This window comes from Rhynchophorus ferrugineus, unplaced genomic scaffold (genome assembly GCF_030347505.1).
Source record: "Rhynchophorus ferrugineus isolate W39M unplaced genomic scaffold, kcgeb_rfMv2 rfM1, whole genome shotgun sequence".
Classification (NCBI taxonomy): Eukaryota; Metazoa; Arthropoda; class Insecta; order Coleoptera; family Curculionidae; genus Rhynchophorus; species Rhynchophorus ferrugineus.
In genome coordinates, this window is record NW_027472580.1 from 74,287,711 (window position 1) to 74,306,820 (window position 19,110).

At 31.1% G+C, this 19,110-nt stretch overlaps 1 protein-coding gene and 1 long non-coding RNA gene across 3 annotated transcripts in view; both read left to right on the forward strand.

Annotated features, from left to right (window-relative positions):
• LOC143199833 (major facilitator superfamily domain-containing protein 12) overlaps positions 1–19,110 on the forward strand; it is a 236,859-nt gene that overhangs the window by 46,274 nt on the left and 171,475 nt on the right. The gene's annotated exons all lie outside the window — the stretch shown is intronic.
• LOC143194208 (uncharacterized) lies at positions 8,950–10,191 on the forward strand. Its single transcript, XR_013005218.1, has 3 exons — positions 8,950–9,780; positions 9,835–9,996; positions 10,049–10,191. It is a non-coding gene; the product is annotated as an uncharacterized LOC143194208 (long non-coding RNA).

Below are 19,110 nucleotides of genomic sequence, written 5' to 3' on the forward strand. Positions count from 1 at the left end.
AGTTTTTTTATTGCAATTGATCTTGAATTTCTTTTTGAAAGGTGATTGATGAAACACCTCATGTTACATATCTTATGTTAAAAAGAACATTCTTTATTTTTAATGTTAAAGTAATAAGTTCCGAAACTCTTAAACCAAAGTCTGCAAGTATGTATATAACAGTAAAGTTTAAATATTACCATAAAATTATCCTTATATTTGAAAAAATATTTGTTTGCAAAATCTGGATTGTGGAATACCCTGCTTGAAGTGAGTAAATATTTTCACTTCGTCAATTTTTGAGTGTCTGTATTTGTAAATCAAAAACACTATTCTTGTATATACTGCATTTATTACATAATGAAAATTCGACTTACTGTGAGTTATAATATTTAAGATTGCGGATATGATGAACCTTACTTCAAAAATGAATGATGAAATGAGTGATGAATGAACACGAAAACTATCCAATCAAAGATCCATTCTCCCACGTCTTCAGCGGTTTTAAACCGTATGCCATTTAAGTAATGTTGCCTCAATTTTAATAAATGATAATCAAAAGGCACTATATGTAGGGAGTACGTTGGGTGTAACAGAACCTCCCATTCGAACTGTAATGGTGTATCCCTAACAACCATTGCAACGTATGACCAAACGTTGTCATAAAAAGGAATAACTTTATATCCGTTACTTGCTATTGCTTGTCTCTTTGTAATAACTGCCGTCAAATGTATTTAATAGAAATCTGTATATACTTTCAGTAAGTTTCATTCGCTGATACACGTTGGTGATCCAACCATATGCGCAGCAAGTCTTCATTGCCATGAATATTCCTTCGGTGTCGAGGCCTCCTAGACTAAACTAACATATTCCATTTTGTGCTTAAGTTTGTTGCAGTAGATCAGTTTTTTATCGCCGATCGCAATACGCTACCGAAGATTCTTGTTTCTTATCTGACGAGAAATGAAACCGCCGTGTTGCGGCAGTTGGTCTGGTAACTACCTATTTTCCCTCCTTTTTAATCTTTCATATCATATGTGAACACTTGCAAACAGTTAGTTCATCAGCTGATAATCTGCCTGAGAATTCTTTGACAGAAAGATTGGAATATATTCTTTGGACCTCCTTAACATTGATACAAAATCAAGCAATTTATTATTTTGAAACCAAAACTAACAGTTTAGATATAACAGAGCAGTATAACCAAAATTTCCAAAAGCCTATCATGAGTTTTGGCAAATGATGTATTTAAAGTACAAACAATAGTAATAATATTGAGATTAATAACAATAATGCATGATTAGCATCTATGTAGACTATTATTTAACAATCTGTTTCCGTGAAACAATAATGTAATATGTTGTCAAATTTTTATCGGTATATATTGTTAGCTGAGTTGCGACCCACGCAGATACGATCCTCATCTTCTATCTGTGAATCTTGATGCTAGATCCGGTATATTATTCCCCTTGGGGTGGAGAGATCTTAGCTGCCTATTAGATAATCTTCCTAAACTAATGTTGAGAAAGGCTGCGTACGAATATTGGTTATTTTCCAAGAATCATTTACTACTAGGAACTACCATTTAGTGTCATATGTTCTAGTGGTAGGCACGTTTGAGCGGCAGAGCTGAGTTATTTTTCCAATTCATAGTTGAGATGTATATCGTTGCTAGGAAGTGGTTCTACAAAGAAACTTTATGCAAGCTTTTTTACAGTCGGGGTCAGTCCAGGTCCACATTTGTGCTTTTCATGGCGTAAACTATTGTTTGGGGCGCTTTATGTTTGTAGCCTTCGACATATAAAACTAAAGAAACTTGTATTTTATGTAAAGGAATATTAAAATTATAAAAGGTACTTTCCTTTTACTACATCCTATCCTTTCTTTAACCATTCAATGTTTCAGGCAATTAATCTTTTCTTTAACAATAGCACATGCATTAATTTACAAATCACGTAGTTTAATAAAATTTTGCAAATATACTATAAATGAAGAATACTTATTAAAATTCCACCTTGACCTTGACCTCAATTCTAATGCGTCCTGAGTATGATAAACCGAGACGACTTTGAGACAGGGCAGTCAAAGGCGTCGCTTGTCCATAGACCGTTTGCTTTTACTGCTCCCAGAAGAAGACTGAATCGAAAGCAATTTTACAGAGTTCGTATTTACGAATACTTTCCTAATAGCAAGGTAATTTTCTAAAGATCCCATTATCAGACGAAAAAAGGAAAAAGGAATCTCGTTATCCTAAACACTGTAAAAATTATAAAAAGGAAAAGAGAAGAAAAGGAAGCTTGCAGGCCCCTTACCTTTTCCAAGAATTTCAACCGTTATTTAGAACATTCACCGGTCCTGCTACGAACGTTAAGAATTCAAACTTCAAAAGGCCTAATGCTCGAGCGAGATTTTTGAGATAATAGTCCGGGCAAAAGAAGGGATGTAATGGGGTGTTGTGTTCGATGTTTTTTCAGATTTAAATTTTTTATTTGATGTCCCGCCCGTCTAACGGCTTCTTCCTAAATTGGACCGCCTTTTAAGATAAGATCTATGCCGATAAAAATTGATGTACACCGAAAACAACTTTCTTTCCTTCTACATCCTGCCGGTGAATCTCTCACGTTTAAACCGACCATCAAAATAATTGAAAAAAGGCTCAAAACCATAAACTGCGGGAAGAAAAAGGTGTATATATTTTTTCTTAGCCATTTTTTATTATCACGAAGGGTGGTCGCTCTCATTTCTTTTTCTCATCTATTTCAATTCCTGTTTAGTTTCTTTTTCTTGATATAATCAATATCTTATATAATATTAATTAGCGTTAGGACCAATCGACTGAAAATGGTCGAAAGAGACGATAGTCGCATAATAGTCAAAACAAGCGATAGTCAAAAAACTAGTTCGACTATTTTATTCAATTCGTCATGTCAGATGATGTACGAACTCTTTCTTGTATAAATAGTGAGAGAGGAAAGGACGGAGATAATTGCTTGGAGCGGTTAATTTTATATATGTTTATATTTTCCAACGGTAGTATAAACGAGACACAGACGTACATATTCCTTCACGTGTTAACGTTAAAAAAGGAAAGGAAAAAAAGTTACTGATTTCTATTAACATTCATGAATTTCATTTTAAAGGAAGTAGGATTAATTTTATATTTGAATGTTTTGTGGATCCGTAAAAAGAATAGAATTTTTCTATGGAAGGGAATAATACCCTACAAGTATTTACGGTATGTTAATATGTTAATTGCTATTTTCAAATATTATACTATAATAAATATAAACAATACAATAAAACTTAAACGAAACCACTAAAAATGTACAATAACCATAATATTAAATATAAATTAAACATATTCCTGATCATAGAAAAATAAACTCATTCATAACATAATTAAAAATGATCGCACAATAACTACTAGAGGTTTTTTATATAAAGTAAATGCTCTATTTATTATTGAACGGAAATATTTTTTAACAAAAATCGAGAAACTAATCAAAATATTACCTATTATTTCGATAATAATAGTTAAAATTAATTTACTATTTAACATTCACAATTTTAATCTTTTTACCCCATTACATTACAGGCCGCGGCTACGACGACAGATCCAGAACGTTAAAAATCAGTCGAATGAAACTAGTAGAACGAAAAATAGTAACTGAAAGTACACAAATCAAATAGTCGATAGTAAATAGTAACAAAATCAGTCGGATCGAAAATAGCGACTGAAAGCAGTGGACTGAGACAGTCAATGGTAAAAAGTACTAAAATCAGTCGAACCCAAAATAGCGACTGAAACATAGTCGGTGTGAGTGGATAGTTCCCAACACTAATATCAATATAATCTTATTGTTATTGTACTACTACTGGTACAACTACTAGATAACGGATAGTCAAATGAATAATGTTATTGCATGTATTCTGATCTTTTTCTCACTTTTATTCTAAACTGCATTGAACTAAAAAACTTCAGAACTTCCAATTCGAACTTACAAATCTCTTATAAATTGTCGTCTATCGCTGTCATGGAATAGAATTACCTAGGTCGATAGTAATTATGAGTCTCTTACTCACAATGCTATCGACGCAAATTTTTTTTAGAACAATATGCTGTAAAATTAATACAAATGACGTCGGTAGACATATAGAGTAACACATTCATTCTGTTTTAACCGCTGGTAATGTTTGACAAATTGCAATCTTAATATATGCACAGCAGGATTTCATAAACCTATCATAAATATTCTACCTCGGTGTCGATGCGAACGGTACTCCTAGAATAATCCGTTACTGTTCAATCTTCGCTTGGTAGTGACAGATTCACCTCCGGCATGCCACACGAATCCTTTTTTGCTTGGAAAGCAATTAAACCGCGATGTAGTATTGGTTCGTATGGCATTTTCATGCAATTCGTGTAGTAACCACTACTCTTTCTTTGAGGATACATTACTCCTCAGCCGCTTCCGGTTTGGCACATGCGCACCATCATGCATAGAATAAACCATATTTTCTTTCTTTTCTAAGAGCCGTACATTCTTTTCTAGTCTATCGGTACAGTTCATAAAATAAAAACAACAAAAAATTCTAGTATATTTAGATTTTGCGTTACATTAATAATTCTATAGTAATATTAATTAAATTTTTGTGTTATTCTTGGTGGTTTAACATAACCTGGTTTTAAAATATGGAAGAACAAAGGTGAGTGGGAAAATATGGAAGAATGTAAGGTTATATTTTTAAAAGTTATAGAGTCCAAAAAGCATCAATTTTATGTATAGTGGGAATGTTATCTGCCAAATTTATAAAACACGATTTTCAAAGACATCGAATAGGTATCAACATTTCAACATATGCCAACATTTAATGATAACAAGGACAGAGAAGAAAATTATTCTTGTTGTGTTGGAAGTAGTCAAATCATTAATGAGGTTTGTCTATCAAAAATAGTAGCAAAAATTGCAGTAACTGGAAATAATTAAACAAATTCAGTAATGATTTAAAATTTTATTTATGTATAAGATGTAACTGGAATTTATCGAGAGTTAAAGTCGAAGAATCTGAAATTCGAAGCACCATCAACAGCGATATATATATATATATATATATATATATATATATATATATATATATATATATATATATATATGTTCATATATATGTATAATGAAAGTATATGTTAATAAATAATATAATATAAAAATGTATGTTATATACATATTATTTTAACATTATAGTAAGTCTAGTGCATATGTTACTGAAGTTAAAACTACAATTAAGTACACAGTTATAACGGTTTGTAAGAAGGCAATTGAAAAGTCCCCGGCCTAACACATATATGGCGCTACTAGAATTTAATACATATATTTTTTAGTTAGCCTTAACCATGAAAAGATGCGTGTATAAATTTGACTGCTGTCGGATCATGAGTTTGTGAACTATAGAATTTTGAGTGAAACAACTTTTGTTATTGTAAAAAAAATTGATAAAAACGAAATTCGCGTGTTGGAAGTTTAGACGTGGTGAAATGAGCACCGAAGAAGGTGAACGTAGTGGACGCACAAAAGATGTTGTTACCGGCGAAAACATTTAAAAAATCCATAAAATGTTTTTGAAAGGCTGTAAATTGAAATTAAATGAAATATCAGACACTCTAAAGATATCAACCGAACGTGTATATCATATAATTCACGAATATTTGGGTATTAGAGAGCTCTGTGAAAAGATAGTGTCGCGCTAGTTTACTTTTGACCAAAAACAACGACGAGTTGATGATTCGGAGCAGTGTTTGAACATGATCTAGCGCAATCAACACAAGCTTTTGCACCGATATATGACAACGGATGAAATATGGCCCAACCATTTCACTCCGAAGCCCAATCTACAGTCATCCGAGTGGACTGCACATGATGAACCCGCTCCAAAGCGTGGGAAGACGCTACAGTCGGCTGGAAAGTTTATGGCGTCTGCATTTTGGGATGCGCATGGAATAATTTTCATTAACTACCCTGAGAAAGGAAGCACCATCAACAGCGACTATTACATAGCGTTATTGGACCGTTTGAGCGACGAAATCGTCGAAGAACGACCGCATTTGAAGAAAATGTTGGAGTGTCGCTGTGAAGGTAATTATGCTGAATAAGAAGACTAATTCTGCCAAAAAAATATGTTTTACAAAGGTAAGCTGGGGACTTTTCAATTGACCTGTTAGGTTAAGGTTGTGTTTGATTATATTTACATTAAACTCTTTTCCATACGACCTATGTGTTAGAGTTCGAGGTCTGAAGGCCTATCCAATTAATTAACAATTGTACATCCAAGTAATATATTTTACTTTCATTAGGGAGCATATTTACCTTTTACGCCTAGCTCTTATGTCCTTCGGTACAGTGTTTCCTTTTAAAGATATTTTGATATCACTGCATATCTCCTTCATTTGTTCTGCTAATAACTGTATAAATCTTTCTTAAAAAAAACTAGATTTAATCACGGCCTTCCCCTTAATGTATTTGCCATATCTGCAAAACAGTTACTCTTCCTTGCCCGTGGTACATTTTAACCAAGTTCTCTGGACAATCACACACATATATATGCACATAAATCTTTTCCACTCTATTAGAACATTTCCTACAGTAGTCATATATTAATTATATACTTAATACACCTTTAACTGTTTCAGAAAATTTTATTCGGGTGAATAACTAAGCTGTTAATTTCCAATCAATATCACATTTGTTCACAATTAATTAATATGTTAATTTCTTCTTCAATGCAACTGATAGAATTCGTCCGAACCGAAGGTGATTAACTATTCCGTTTCCAGCGTGAAGTACAATATATCTGCAATGAGTTATTAATAAATATTATGACTAATAAAACCTAATCAATTATTTTTGCAATATTCATATTTTTCCATCAACTTTTGTTGTCGTAACACTATTTATATTATTATCCAGCCATGACTGCCCAATGGGTATATTGGTCCCATTCTGAAATTTCTATGTCTCATCTAATTACATAAATTGAAATAACAAGTCTTCCTTGGTTTTATTATATGCTTTTAAAAATTATATCCTTTTAAAAGCAATATCCGGAAGTTCTATTAGTCCTCTTCGATACTTTTCAGAGTAACATTTTCCCTTTAAAATAATTGTACTAAATTAGGTTTCTATTGAAAAACTACTCTCTATATATATTTTTCATTTTTTGAGATATTTTATTGACCGTTGCAATACTAATATTCAGTGCACCTGCAACAAGGTAAAAACTATTTTCAAAAAAAATTGCAACAAATTAATATTTAACAGTAAACATGCTTACTTATCTAACGAATTTTACTGGCAAGAGGGGGCCTCCATGATCTCGTTCCTGTTCAAAGTAACTGATTATGATTATGTCTGGCTTCGGAATTTTTGTAGCAATAATAAGCAGCGATTTTATATTTACTAAAACAATCAAAGCACTAAAATAAACTTTGCCGGCTTGTAACCTCTTATCAGTAGTATTTTGAAGAATACGTTTGACAACTAGACGATTTTGGCAGGCTAGTTCGTTTACACGTTCCTAATCATCAGAAATCATTATGTCTTCTTTTAACTAGAATAAAATGAAAAGGAAATTATTTTCCGAATGAATTGACAAATTGCGACAGGCAATACATTAGACATCTTAATGACGTATGTACAAAATAAATTTGGATAGACAATAGATATATTTAATCATATAATATTTGGGTATATTTACAGAATTTTTAGAAAATGTATACAATATTATTATACAGTATTATTACTATATTTTAAAAATGTAAAATACGTTTCAATAAACTACATCAGTATTTTCCATCAATTTTAAATTTTAGATCGGAATATTCGCCGTTATAAGTTAGATCGAACTACCATTTGGCTGCTATAGTATATATAGTAATTATTGAAAGTCTTCCCATTAGAAAATCAAACCGAAATAGAGAAACATAACGATGAACCGAGCCACACTAATGCTAAATTAATTTCCCCCTTTTCTCAATTAAAAATGCATGAAAATATTAATTGCTAATTTATAAGGGATGTAATCGAATATCGATTAAAACGCTGATTTGTTTTTATTGTGAATCTAATTAAAAGCAGTTGGCAGATATGGACGAGAATTGGTACGTGCTTAGATCAATAGTTTGGAGTTACGCTAAAGGTTTTAAATAGTTTCCGTTTTCCATATTTTATAATTATAATCAATTTAGTAACGACATTATTTAGAATATTGTTAATATTTCTTATAATTCGAAAAACGATGGAACTTTTCGACTTTCGATAATTCGAAGGACGTGTAGCGTTGCTCATTAAACTTTATCAATTATAATCAATTCTATAGGAAGTTGTAGTTCTAATTTCTGATATTTTTTTAATGCATTTATTTACTAATGCTGGTGCAATGCCAATTGGGGGTGTACAGTAATTTATTGTATGTTAAATTTTTATTAATGTTGTTATCAAATTAATACATTATTTTCTACCTGACTGAGAAGCCGCAAAAATTAAGAAAATTGTTGAAATTTATAATAATTTTGTAATTTGTTACCACATGATGGATAATAGGGTCATGATACAAGTTCCTGTAAATGAAATAAGCGACAAGGATAGCCGATTGGGGTACTGCCACAAAATTAGTTGTTATAAAATAAGTTATTTATGTTGTAAGTAACACATTTATATAATTATCCGTACACTGATTATAAAGTAACAAATGTATACGATTGTAAACATATTCTTTCGACCAGCAAAACCAAATGTTACGGCACAGCTTCGATGTGAAAAATAGGTAATAATTGTATTGTTATTAATTAATATTATATAATATTATATTTACCCAGGAAACTGAAACTTAATAATCAAACCAATCATAAGGCTTATATTTGTGTTGCTTTTCGAATGAAAATTACAGTAAATAATCATATAAAAACATAACTTTTTAAAGAGATCTACCTTCGGCACTATTCGTATATCGGTCGGCGCGATATACTCCCGGGAGGCCGAAATGTAAAAGTCCATGTTGCCAAATTTACCATTAGTCTATTTGCTTTATGCATGTAATTAATTTTTGGAAAAATCATTTATTTAACAAGGCTTTCTGAAATTAACTTTTATATTTTGTTGTAAAACAAAAAATAATAATAAAGTATATACGATTTGTATTAGTTAGTTCAATAGAGAGTTATTGCCTCTACATTTGGCAATACTGCAGAGTAACTTAATTTAATAATAGTAATTTTTACTTAAGAAGAACGCCTTTTAATTTAACACCTCAGCGTCTTAAGAGAATTTATAAATATGAAGAGTCAAAGGTTAGTTTCACTTGTTACAAATAGAATAAATTAAATAACTTAAATTTTGCAGTAAAAATAAATTAATATGCCAAGTTTGTAATAAGATATACTTAGCACCAAGAGAATGAATCTGACATATTCCAGATTCACCGTGAGCTTGCTGCTATTTGCGATAACAAAAAGAATTATCTGCCCTCTCTGTGTACTCAACTTAATGATTTTACTATCCATACATACTGATTTTCGGCAGCATCTTTGTCGGATCCACATCCACATGTCGGATACACATTACAGTTAAATAATCTAATCTATATTTTAAGAATTTATAAGGCTTTGACATTTGGATACCACCAGGACCGATATACGATAACCAGGACGATAAAAAACGAATATTATTGCCTAACGAATTTTTCAGAGAACAAGAGTTTTCGAGATATCAAAAAGCTTAATATAGAACTGTATAAGGAGTAATTATCAAGGTAGTAATTTCCAAAACCTATCGATATGATTATTATCTTACGAATTAATTTTAGGTAGACTACGATAAGGCAAGAAGAGTTATGGGCAAAAAATTAATTTGAATTTGTCTATATATATATTTTTTTGTTAAGAATGATATACGACTCAATATTGAAGCAAATACAATTAGCCAATATCAGTCACAGAATAACATACTACAACTGAATTTTGACAAGGTAATAGGGAATCATATATTTAAGTAATTTCAATTAATCGTACACTTGATAGGCATTGCAGAAGTGTAGGGAAAGATTGCCATTAATCCTGAAAAGGTAGCTATTTGGGAGAGTATTGTACTTGCTACAACTGTATGATTTGTTGATAACGAAGGGTAATTTGCCAAAATATTAAAGAAGAGAAAAACACTTAAACTTACCCTTATTTGTAAAAAAATTATTGCAATTTTTATTGTATTGTAATTAATTAGTAAATAGTGTGAGAAGTATAAAGGAATGTATCTACAAGGAAGTTGCTATAAAATTTTATTTATATATAAAACATTTGTATTCTCCAAATATGTGGCAGTTTAGTAAATGGTTTATGGCATAGTTAATGTTCGTTGTTTTATATCCTTTAATTTATAATTAAAATTTTAATATAATGCTGTATTTTTCTTTTTACATCCTTTAAAATGTTTAGTAAATTAATGTAATCCTCTTACTATTTTACATTACTTTTTTATATATACATTTGGTTATACATTACTAAGTTTAATTAATAGATTAAAATATCCAACTAGCATCCAATAAAAGCTTTTACATTTAACACATAACATGCATATGAATTTCAGTCCCGTCAACACAATATTAAGCAATGGCTATATTTTCTGCCCAAGGTAGTTAGAGGCCAAATAGAGACTATTTAAAAAAAAACATTCGTCCGTTATGGCTTGATTACTAAGTTGATTATTGGATTGATTACCACCGTTAAAAAATTGAACGGATGGTTTTCCATATCGGACATAATGAAAACATAAATTTACAAACATGTCTCGGTGAGATTATAATCTGCAACTATCACAGAGGTAGGAGCTCAGGGCTTACTGGCAAAATTCACGCTCTGGAACGTACTCATCTAATATCCTGCTGTTGGCGTCGCAGGAATTCTTCAGTAAATCTCCTATTTTGCTGATAATTTTCCATGATATTAATAAATGTCTTTTTCGGGGCTAGTGGATATCTAAAAGTTTGATATTGCCACAGAAGTCTATAAAGAATGTATTCACCTTATATTCAACAGATAATTGCAAATATCAGGCTGTAACAGTGCCCAACTCTTGGATCCATAAAGAAAAATTGGTAAGATAGGTGTTGGAAAGAGACTAATTTTAGTATTTTTTAAATTACAATACTTCTTCTCTTTTGCACGCTTCATCTTAGAGAAGCAAAAGCTACTTCAGCTTAGCCGACTCGGTTTATTATTTCAGCGGTAGATGCCACTTTTTTCCCCTGCATTATTGAACCCAAATACTTGGACTCCTGCGTTTTTTCAACAGTTTTCAACATATTCAAACATATTTGTTAGATATTACTATTTTTAGTAATTTGAGTCCAAAGGTGTGCGACTATCACGGGCGTAACCTATTATCCAATCATGGATATCTTTAAAAAAAGAATACAACTACTGAAGAGGTACTCATATAATAAGGATATCCATTTCACGGAAGTCGCGAAAATCAATTCAAAACCAGATCCATGTAGAAGTGTCGAGTCCAGTAAAATTAACTTTATCAGTCTTAAACATAAAACTAGAACTGCCCAAATGTTGCATGAAATTCATTTCAACATAATTAATCTTGGATAAAAATATATATTTTATTCCACACATAGTTCTTTAAACGTTTAGGAAAGCAAAAAATAATTTCTGAAATCAACTTTTAATGTAACTACTCCCTGTTTATTTACACCATATTAAATAGTCGTTTATATCAACTTTCATATATGGATGGAAGTTATGACTGGGATGGAGTTTAAAACACAAGGACTATTATTTTACTCTAAAACTGTTTTATACAAAGAAAGAAGAGGTGACTTGTTGAACGGCGATAAAAAGCGAAGCTAAGGAGTTTTAGCTATTTGGAAATAGACTAAACTAATCCCACTCTTTCACTATTCAGGCATTCTTAAAACAAATGGTCATTGCCTCTATGGAATGATTTTCCAAGTTTTGGTGGCTCCAGATTTCAATAGTCTACAGCTAAGGACCTGAGCTACAATCCTCATTTGGTGGCCGGTCACCCTGAATTCCAAGCTTCTTTCTACATTCCAGGAGACTATGCTACTACACAACAAAATTACACCTAAGACTGTAATGCGTAGGCTGGGGCTATGGGGAGTATTTAAAAACTTAAATATTTCTTACTTGGAATAGTTTATGGTTAGAGGTCTTTGAGCATCTCCAATTCAACTTTTGTGGCATTACAGCTTTAGCTGTGTACTATTGCTCGTACGCCACTTAACTATACCAAGAAATGCTACGACTAACTGTATAACTATTGCCAAACCAATTTTAAATTTCAATCCTGTCTGCTTTTCTTGATAATTAATATAAATCCGGTTGATTGAATGCATTCGAAATAGAGCAGCATTATGATGCTCTGGAATCATACCTACTGCGCTAGTTATAAAATGTAAAAGAATGATATGAAACAAAAAAAAACATTAATTTACTTAAAAAATTGTGAGATGCACAACGATATCAAACATAACTTTAACATCTATATAGATATGGCAAATAAATTTAACATAGCAAAAAAATCATTTTTAGAAATTTCCGGGCAACTTAAAAATTAAAATGTACCTTGATAATTTTTTTGACAAGTGCTGTATAAAAACAATTGTTAAAACTTTTAAAATTAATAAAATTGTCTAATTTTTTTAATAATCATTAACAATATTGATTAAAAAAGGCCATTTAAAGAATCATTTAAAATGCAGCTGATTTTGATAAAATCGTTCCAATATTTTACGCCATTTTGCGAAATTAGTTACAATTACATTTTTTTTCTCTTAAAGCATTAATATTTTCTCTGAAGGAATTTGAAAAATTACTGGCGTCCACGAACCGAGAATTTTTAAATATGAAAATATCCGACTAATCGATGAATATGCAACATATTTTCCGATGGGTCAAATTAAAGCACCAGGAAAAAAAGGACAAAAAAAACTGAAAGTTGAATCTCAATTGCGTTCGGGTCAGTCGATAAAGCGGATTCTCAATCAACTGGTGGAATGAACCGAATTTTAATTTGTTTTGGTACATCGTTTCGTTGATTATTAGTTTTGCGTCTCACGGCGCACATTTCTCAATATAAACACATAAAGTTTGCTGGCTGCTAAATCATAACAAATTATAACGTTGAGTGGATTTGCATAATTTTAGTAGCTCCTAAGGAACTAACGAAATGTTTTGCGTGGTCCCACTAATACTATTGATGCAGTTAAACAGTAAGTTGCTGATGATTTATTGAAAATACTGTATAAAATGTTGCAGCTGTACTGAATATTAGTATATTTAAAATGTCTCAAAAAAAAATTAAATAAATATGTAATATTAGTTTGGACAAAAGAAAAAATGTCCACATGAGAATAATGTGACTAATAATGATCACCTTGATGTTAGTTCTACTCCAGATCAAATTTATGCATTGCATACAAATAGTAAATAGTGCTTTCATTAGTGTTAGAAATATAGATATATCAAAATAGAACATTTCACAACTCTTAAATATACAAGATAAGAAAAGTTGAAAGAGAAAGCTAAACATTAGAATAATTTTTGCTTAGGTTTTAATAGTCATAATTTTTTTTTAATAAATTATTTCAGATATATTATTCTTCATTCTGGAAACAAGAATGGTTTTATTTCCGAACCATAGTTAGAGTTTTGCTCCAATTGCGTAGTTCATATTTTCTTGTAGTATCAAGAGAAAATGTATCAAAACATGTTTTTTTTTTAGTTTGAAAGTCAGCTACCAATTAACTTAGAAAACCCACCTGTTATTATTATAAATAATGTACCATACCATAGCACACTGGTCGACAAAGGCTGTAATGATAGAATGGCTTGCAAAACCTAAATTACGTTTTTAAGATACTATGTTAAACAGTGAATTATTCCAAATTGTTACTCAACAAAATTAAATGAAATGTTCAATTTTGTTTTACGTAACTTGCTTAATTAAAGATAGGCCTGAAGAAAGACACATTATAAATTAGGAGACTGAACCACATTGACACAGAGTATTACGTCTTATGGATATGTAGAAATAATTATTATTTGCTATAACATCTTTAACCTGGATGAACTCTATCAGACATACAGAAGAAGAAGTTGACAAATGGAAGAATCATGAACAAATGTTAGATTAGGAATTATCATCTTAGTTATAGACTTGAATTGTGCAATAAAACGTGCAGAACTCTACCTAATAAAAGGTGTGGAAAGGAATTCAATATAATAGTAATAAAAAAAATTAATTATTAAAAATTAAAATAAAATTGCCTCAACTATTTTGATGACGTGTTCACAGTTTTATTGTGTAGACTATACGCTGACATGTGTGGTATAATTTACCATGCGCATTAAATATATATTATTATCTGGGCATTGTTAATATATTTTTCATTAATAGATCATCAAAGCTCGACTATGTTAGTTGCAGAATGCGTATTGATAGTTCAAAATTTACCCCTAAGACGTCTGTGTAAATATACATTTTCCAAATGCATTGATAGTTCTATATCTAGGAAATACTATTTTAAATTTTTTTAATAGTATTTAAGTTTATTTTTAATATGTATGGAGGCGTCTTTATATAAGACAAATTCTTTTGGATATATTTTTATACCATATTGTCTTAAGTCAAATAAAGAAGTATAATAGAGTAGCTATTAAGAGTGTTAACTTATAAAAGGAACTACTTAAAAACATTTTCAAAAGTTCAAGTTATTTTAAGTTATTGTATAAAATAATAAATTATTACATTGTTACTAGTCGTTGGCAACTGACCTACAATTTGTCTCTACAATAACTTAAATCTAGGTAGCTAGATTCTTAGAACTATATTTTGACTCATAATTGCATTCCGTATATCCATATAAGTTTCAATAGTTGCTAGTAGGTATACTAGTAGCTTATTAAATACTGATAATTGTGATTTCGTGCCAATTAACCAGTACATTTTCCTATATTTGAACTTCAGTTTTTTCCTATACATTTTACATATTCCTTCCAACGAAATTTAGTATCAAGATTCATTCCAAGATTGTTAGCGTTTTTGTTATATGAAATGATAGTACTATGTAATATAGTTGATACTTGTGCGATCTGGTTTTAAGTGAACCGCACATATACATAATTACTTTCGTTAATTTTTATTTTAAATGTGTGGGTCTAATTATTTATATTGTCATTTGCTTGTTGTAATTTTCTTGTGGCTTCTCCACTATTGTCCCTGACATCAAGAATCAGAGCATCACCTGCAAATGTAGCCATCGTAATATTTTCCATTTCTGATAGAATAGCTAAAGAATTGGCCGAAATAGTTTCTTGTTATATCCCTGCTTTAGCTTTCTTTGTTTGCAAACTAGGCTTCCTCTTCTTTAACTTTAAACAATCTGGCTGTAATATAAAATTTTAATATTTCAGTGAGATATTTCAGTAACATTTTGTGTAGCTTATGAACAAGGCCGTCATACCAAACCTTATCGAGGACTTGTGGTATATGCAACAATGGATCTGAATATATCGTTTAATTTCATGGGTATTTTTTAATTAAAGCTGTTATTCTATGGACGTGGTAAATTACTGAATGTTTGTTAATAAATCCAAGCGGATGTGCTGTTATTAGATTTTTCTCTCTATAATTGACAATAACTGAAACAAAAATGATCATAATATATTTCTGTTATATCAGAATAATATTAGCCAAAATAATACTGGGAAATAATTATATGAAGTAAACTACACAAGACAGATAGACTGCAGAAAGAACGATATAAAAAGGTCTCAATACACGATTAAATTTTAAAAGAAAATTAAAATTATAAATATTAAAAACGGAAACTGAACTATTCAAAAGTGCCACAAAATCTCTATTGTAGAGTTAGAATAGGAAAAAATAATCTTTGGGGTTTTAATAAATTTTATTCACGCAATATTACCCGGAAAAGCATCTTTAGAGGTTCCCCTGTTAGAGCGTTTAATGGCTCATCAAATAAACCCTTTCATTTCAGATATACATGTACAAATAAAAAAACTTTATGGGTAAAATTACCATCGATTACCTTTGTTAGGTCTGTGTATACGGGCCATAAACCTCACAATCGTGTGTTGATATTGACATGGCCGTTGCTTATTACGCAATATATCTCGTTCTAAATTAGGGACCATCGCAATAAATGATAAAGGTCAGAACATTAACTCGACAAAGTTTGGATCCCTCTGCGATTTCCGATTAATTATGGCCAAGAATTTCAAAGGGAAATTCCAATAATTCCGTGCGGGATTTCTGAATGTTGAGCCTCGTAGCAATCATATGGCTCGTCAACGTTTAGGCTAAAAAGACATTGATGCCTGACTGAAAAATCGATTATATATATATATATATATATATATATATATATATATATATATACATATTAGTGTTGGGAACAATCGACTGAAATCGACTATCGACTGTTTCAGTCGCTATTTTTGGTACGACTGTTTTTATTAGTGACTGTTTCAGTCGTTTACATTTAATTACTATTTTCGGTTCTACTAGTTAATTCGACTGATTTTTAACAATGTGACTGTGTCGCCCTAGCCGCGATCTTGAAAGTAATGCGCCGAATTTATGCTTATATAGATTTATATGTAATATATGTGGTTTGATGTTTTTTTTTTCGTTGTTTGCTTGTGAATTGCTATATATTGTAAATTAATATAGCAGCATTTTAGAAAGCTAGTTTCGACGACAAAAATATAAAATTGTAAATAATAAATAGTAAGATACTTTTGACAGGCATAATAGGTAGTACTTTTGGCTGATTAATAGGTAATACTTTTTAATAAACTTTCACGATTTTTGTCCAAGCCTTTTGTTTGTCAAAACTTTTTTCCTAAAATCTTGAAAACTAAAGTTAGGTTCCAAAAGATTCAGAAATCATCGATTCCAAAATATTTGAAGAATTTTTTGCAGTAACAGTTATTAAATGTCTATTACAAATATTAGCGGTGAAGAGGTGAATAAAGTATATTAATATTTGAAATAAATACATTTCCTGATAGGTCAACTCTATTAATATTCAACAACTGTTTATTTTGATGGCTATTAAGAAGAGCACCACAGTTTTTATGGACTATCTTAACAGAATATGTTCAACTTTTAAAGCATCTTGAAATAATGACCACCGAGTTATCTGGCGAAAGATATCCCACGGTGTCTTTAATTATACCGTTGATAAGAGGACCGCAGCATTCCATCAAATCCAGGATTTTAACAAGTCAATGGGGAAAAAATATCAAAATTGTCTTAGATGTCATCAATAAAAGACTGGACATTTTGGAGATGAACACGATATGCGGGAAATCCACATTTTTAGATCCTAGATTTAAAAAGCACGATTTGGTATTGCACATAATGTTGAGGCGATACAAAAAGTTATCACAAAAAGGTCTTCCATCCTATATTGAAAAAATACAAATATAGTTCCACAACTCGAAATTCAAGACACAACTACTGACCAAGAATGTATTGACATTTGAAAATATTTTGTATATATATATATATATATATATATATATATATATATATATATATATATATATATATATATATATGATATATATATATATATATATATATATATATATATATATATATATATAAACGCCCTTAAATTACCTCAAAAATTTATCATCTACTAAATTTTTTGTTCAGTACCTTAACAAGAACTGAAAAAATTTGTCTTTTGTGGAAAAGACATCTTGTAGTAAAACATCTTCGATAACGTGGATGCGATTTTGGTCCATTACTTTTAAAATAGAGGGTAAAGAATATTTTATTTAAATAGTAGTTTAACATTTGCTTAAAATATTTCCTAAATACATAAAAAACAGCATGTAATATGACAACTGATAACTTATTTTCTAAATGTGCGTTAATTATTATTGTAAATTATTAAACAGATTAAATAACATTTGTTCAAATCCAGGATAGTAGTTACATGTTACAATTTTGATTACGAATCCTTATCTTCTTTTTTTATGTATTTTTATAGGTACTAAATTGGGCCCTATCCATAAGATATGTATAGCCATGCAATTTTTTTCATTTTTTCGCTTTGCAATCCTGTTCACTTTTTAGTGCCTAACAGATAAACTAGCTCAACATAAGCAACTCTACAGGTGTTCGACACGTGCATGGAAGGATAGGACCAGGAGCGGAACCCATCAACATCACATGGTCGACGTTATTCCACGAGACTAACCTGATGGACGGAAACCACAGATGCCCATCATGTATACTAGCAACACATGAATACTCTTGCATCACGAAACGGGACACGTAAGGCACCACACATATAGTTACCCTCAAACAAATCGGAACGCCCCAAGACAAACGATGTCCTCAGGTTGTGATCACCCTCTCATAAGCAGCCCTAGGCGATTCAGTACGTAATTTCGGGTGTACTTTGGAACCGGCAACACATAGAGGTATGTTACATAGCAGCTCCATTAGGAGGGGAGTTATGTAGCGACCACTACAACACGACGACATCTCGCTCTCTTTTCTCTTCTCAGTCCTCTTGTAACAGTACCACTTCCACAGCGCTACCGTACTTCCTTTAGCTAACCTAATATCCTGTCCATTCTCCCGTCGACCACATGTATCATTTAATATCACAATAAGTAATTTTTTATTCAACCAGTGTTTTCAGTTCCCGTGCGAATTCCTTCCACAAAATAGTAGTGAGTGTTCAGACAAACAATCGCATCGACAGCCACACAGACACATTCACATATTCAGACCGACCCAGACGAACATTCCCACAATTTGTTTATTTATTTTATGTCACCTAATTTACGGCTATTTCAGGTTGCTTGACTTGGGCGTATTTCGTTTTTTTATGAATTTAGCAACCTGTGGAGCATATTATATAACAATTTTAGGACTAAAAATTCTTCCTCCATATAAGCTTTAATCGTGCCAAATTTCAAACTTCCCAGTACTGCCGTCTTCCTCGAAAAGTGAGGTAAGGTATATGTAGACTTGTAATGTTTATAATACTAAATAATTTCCCTTT